Source organism: Heterocephalus glaber, unplaced genomic scaffold (genome assembly GCF_053883595.1).
Source record: "Heterocephalus glaber isolate CG9 unplaced genomic scaffold, H.glaber_assembly_v1.0 deba00000594, whole genome shotgun sequence".
Taxonomy (NCBI): domain Eukaryota; kingdom Metazoa; phylum Chordata; class Mammalia; order Rodentia; family Bathyergidae; genus Heterocephalus; species Heterocephalus glaber.
In genome coordinates, this window is record NW_028258151.1 from 22,832,110 (window position 1) to 22,837,044 (window position 4,935).

Here is a 4,935-nt window from a genome sequence, read left to right on the forward strand (position 1 = left end):
TTTTTATTTTTTTAATTTTTATTTTGATAACAAGAAATCATCTAGAATGCTGTTCACTGAATTGTTTCACTCCGTCTCTGGAAATAAGATGATGAGCACATTTTCCTTTTTTAAATTGTTTTTGTTTTTGTTTGTTTGTTCTTTGAGACAGGGTCTCTCTGTTTAGTAGTCCAGGCTGGCCTTTCCCACCACACCGGGAAATAGTTTTGTGTGTGTGTGTGCTATAATAAAATGTTTCTAATTGGAAGAAATTAAGAATTGCTATAAGTATGTGAGGTGATATATATGTTAATTAGCTTGATTGCAGTAATCATTTCACTGTGCATGTGTGTCTTGAAACACGATGTTGGGCTGGGCGTGGTGGCACACACCTGTAACCCCTGGACTACATAGCGAGTTCAAGGCCAGTCGGGACTACACAGCAAGACCCTGTCTCAAAAAATGAACAAACAAAAAAGATATTGTATGCCTTAATTATGTATGATTTTACACTTGATCTTAGCCAAAAGGCCAAGAAGCGATTGTATGTATGATTTTATTTGTCAATACTCAATAAAAAGTGAGTTTCAAAAAAATGTGTGTACATTTGGGAAAGGAACAGAGGCACAAACTAAAATGTTTGAAGTGGTGACCTTTCTGCTGAAGTAGTTGTTTTTCTGTATTTTATATTTTTGGTTTTTGGGTTGTTTGGTTTTTTTTTTGCGGTACTTGGGATCGAACTCAGGACCTTGTGCTTGTGAGCCAGGTGCAATGCCACTGAGCTAAATCCCCGGCCCTCTATTTTATGTTTTTCACATTTTCAGCAGTGAACGTACAGGTAAAGTTTAATAAAACCACAAAGTACATGTTCTAAGACAATCTACCATCTTTACATAACTATTACTATAAAGTACTCATCAGAGGTAACATTTAGTGAAGGATATCTAAATTCCACATAAATCTGATGAGGTAAAGTAGTATTTTCTGCTCTGATTTTTTATTGTTTTATTTGAGATAAGATCTCACTATGTAGCCCAGGCTGGCCACAAACCTGCAGCGATCTTCCTGCCTCAGCTGCCCAAGTGCTGGGATTGTAGGCATGTGTCACTGTCCCCAGCTTGCCCCAATTTAAACACAGGAAAAAAATTAAAGAAACAAAGAAATAAACCCTCTAGAGCTAGAACCTGAACATTACATTACATCCCTCTTTGCTGTCTACCCTGGTCCTCCAACATGCAATACACACACACACACACACACACACAAACACACACAGACTACACAGAGAGATGACACTGTGTCTACAAGGAGAGAGACAATAGGACAACAATGAGATGCCTTTGCTGCTCAGCCACTCACTGCCATTTCTTAAATGATCCTGCAGCCAAGAACTATGCCAAATGCTTTGACATAAACGTATAAACAGATAAGGACTGGGCTTTTCTACACTACTACTTGGGCCATCCTTCTCCCTTCTTCACTAACCAATAGTCCCCCAAACTATCTTGTGCTCCTATTTTATCAAGTAGAACAATTCAATCCTCTCCAGCCCCTCTCCCCATTTTCAGATCCAGTGTCCCCTTACTAAAGCCAAATACCATTAAGGGGAAATGCCAACACCTAAGCTTGTACCTAGGCACATGCAAGCTCCCCAACCCCTACCTTTCTACCATCCCCTGGGGAAGTACATGAAGCAAATGTGTATTTCCTCACTGATGTCAAGCCTGCCTACCTCCTCTAAAAAGCAGAAGTGGCTATTGTCAACTCCAGTTGTGTGTGTGTGTGTGTGTGTGTGTGTGTGTGTGTGTGTTTTGAGACAGGGACTTTATGTAGTTCAGGCTGGCCTCAAACTCATAGCAATCCTCCTCCCTCAGCCTCCCAAATCCTGGGACTACAGGCATGCACCACCACTCCCAGCTTCAGCTCTGCTTTAAAAGCCATTATTTTCCATCACACATTATTATCCATATAGATTCTCTCATTAATTCCATTATACAGGTGAAAAAAACTGAGGCCAAGTGACTTGTCTAAGACACCAAGGCAGGTGCATAGCTTGAGCCCCATATCCCCACATCTCAAGCCCCCAACATTTAGAGAACAGGGACCATGAGCTTCAGGACACAGGTAGTCACTGTTATAAAAATACATCTACCTGACTCAGTTTCTTTAGTGTTAGGACAAACCAACATAAATTGCGTGCTGAAGCAAGCATGCAATTCTTCAGCCTTCAGGTCTCACCAACCAATTTAAAAAGATGAATTTCCTTGCTTTTCTCCCTGGTCTTCTAATAGAAAATTCCTCCTTTTCCTCTGCCCTTCCCACCACCATTCCTGCTTCCTTTAAGAGTCAGGCAATCATCCACATTCAAAAACTACTTCATTATGTTTAAATTTTGAAACTTGTGGGCAACCCTTTTCTTTTGCCCTCTTTGAGTCCAAGAAGAGGTGGGTACCAGGCCCTTCCCCTGACCATGTGGCACCTTTTAGCCCTACTCCAAGGGCCCAGCCTCCTGCAAAATAGAGCAAGCAAGTTTTTTGTCCTTCTGCTGCCTTCTGGGTGAGCTTGCAGCTGCTTTTCCTGGCAGCTGGATCTTAAAGAGTGAGCAGGGCTCGGGGCAGAAGGCATCACAAAGCAATCTTAGACAATCTGTGTTCTTCATTACATCTGCAAAATGCCACTAGCACCTTTGACCAAACATTAATACCACAAGACTTTGACATCTTGTGATGTAGCTGGGGTTTGAGAAATAGGGCTGAGGGTTGATTGGGGTCCCAAAAATAAATCTTTTCTATTGCCATGAAGCAGTTACAGTTGCACAACCGAAATATCAGCCCTTTGGAAAAGCTATCAAACCCACTCATGCAGTTGGGTAATAGCATCATCCAAAGCGTTTCTCAGATGGCTGGTGTTCAAGCACAGTGCAGGGTGAGTTAAGCGGACACAATCCATTATGAGAGACATTTCCAAGATAGGATATAGGTTTCTGGAGCCAGAAGTGAGACTGGCTCAGGCGAATGTCAAAGTGCCTCTCTCAGAGGCCAGTGTGGTATATTATAATAATAACTAACATTTATTGGGCTCCTTCATTCACCAGGTCCATGCAACACATCTTGTATATATTACTTCACATAATCCTCTGAGCAAACCTTGACAGAGGGGCTATCTTTACCCTGACTTACAGAAGGAGAAACACAGGCTCCTCGCTCTTGAGTAGCCCGTCCAAGACAACACAGCTAAGAAATGCTGGAGTGGATTCAAATCCAAGTCCTCTGCCACCACAATCCACACCCTTAATCCACACCCCCAATGAGCATAACAATGGGTTTCAAAAACTCATCCCTTACTTTTCTACTGTAAAATTTTACTTTAGCAGAACAGTAGCCAGCTGTGCATCTCAGTACCACTCCCTGAAAGATACAGGAAACAATCTTTGTGTTTACCCACTTGGTAGGATGAACAGCAAGGTGTGTGCACTTGTGCAAAAGTGTCAAATTGGGATTTACACCCACATTATGCTCCACCCAACAGGTTTTGCATATTTTTACCTGAGCATCACACAGGGTATAATACACCCACACTGCTCTAGGATTTGATTTGGGTTGGGGTTTTTTTTGTGTGTTTTTTTGCCAGGGAGGGGGGGTTGTTGAGACAAGGTCTCACTATGCAGTTCAGGTTGGCCTTGAACTCACTATGTAGCCCAGGCTGGCCTCGAACTTGCAGTGATCCTCCTGCCTCAGCCTCCTGAGTGTTTCAGATTTGTTTCTTTAAGTTTTCTTTTGGGGCTGCAGATTTAACTCGGTGGCACTGCACCTGACTCACAAGCACAAGGTCCCAAGTTCATTCCCTGGAACCAAAAAAAAAAGTTTTCTTTTGATTTTTCTGGTAGAAGTAACTCAGTTCAGTACAATGGCACATGAAAAACAATATTTGCAAGTTTTGGAGGAGGTCAAAAGTGGATCATCAGATTACTCATGCATGGATAATGAAGATGGTCCATTATGGTAAAATACATGTTTTCATTACAGAAGAGTGGCATGGGTATATGATAATAATGATAATGATGACTTTGATATTGGCCATGTGAGCCAAAGTTCCTGTGACAGTGAAATGGAGCAAGGATCAACTGACACAGACACAGGGAATGCAGACTTCCTTGATTCAGGTGATGAAGAAAACAGCAATATGAGTGCATATTTGACTAGTCAAAATGTTGCAAAATGGTCATGCAACCAAATGGAACAATCTAATGTTAAAACTAGGTCCAAAAATATAGTAAGGACTTTGGCAGGGGTGAAACCTATTGGACAGAATCCCAGCACTGCCATTCTATATTGGAAGTTGTAACAGACAAAATGCTACAAAAGGTTGTGAAGTACACAAAGACTGAAATACAAGTAAAATGTTCTGTATACACCAATACCCATACTCAGAAATGTGTTTATCATGACACTTTACTAGCTGAACTGAAATCATTCATAGATCTGCAGTATTTAGCAGGGCTTTCTCATGGTAATCACGGGAATGTAAATGATTTATGGAAAAGCAATGGGTGTGCCCTTGATGTTTGTAGAATAACAATGACACTGAGCAGATTTGATTTCCTTCAAAGTTGCCTGAGGGTTGATAACAAAAACCACCCACCAAGAAAGACAAAGAACTGACAATCTGCCTGTTATCCAGTCATTGTTTGACAGATTTATGAGTAATTGCCAAGCAATTTACACACATCTGAATACATGACTTTTGATGAACATCTTGCAGCATTTCATGGCTGCTGTGGCTTCAGACTATATGCCAAAAAAACTTTTAAAATATGGCATGAAAATGTATGCCCTTGTAGATGCAAAGACTTATTTTGCTTTCAATTTAGAAATTTATCCTGGAACTCAGCTACCAGGTCTTTATTGGTATAGTAATAAACCAAATGATGCTGTGAACAGACTTGTTGCAACCATC

General features: G+C 41.1%; 1 pseudogene; it reads right to left on the reverse strand.

Annotated features, from left to right (window-relative positions):
* Nucleotides 1-341: 341 nt before the first annotated feature.
* LOC147829548 (U2 spliceosomal RNA) lies at nucleotides 342-522 on the reverse strand (annotated as a pseudogene).
* Nucleotides 523-4,935: the final 4,413 nt, after the last annotated feature.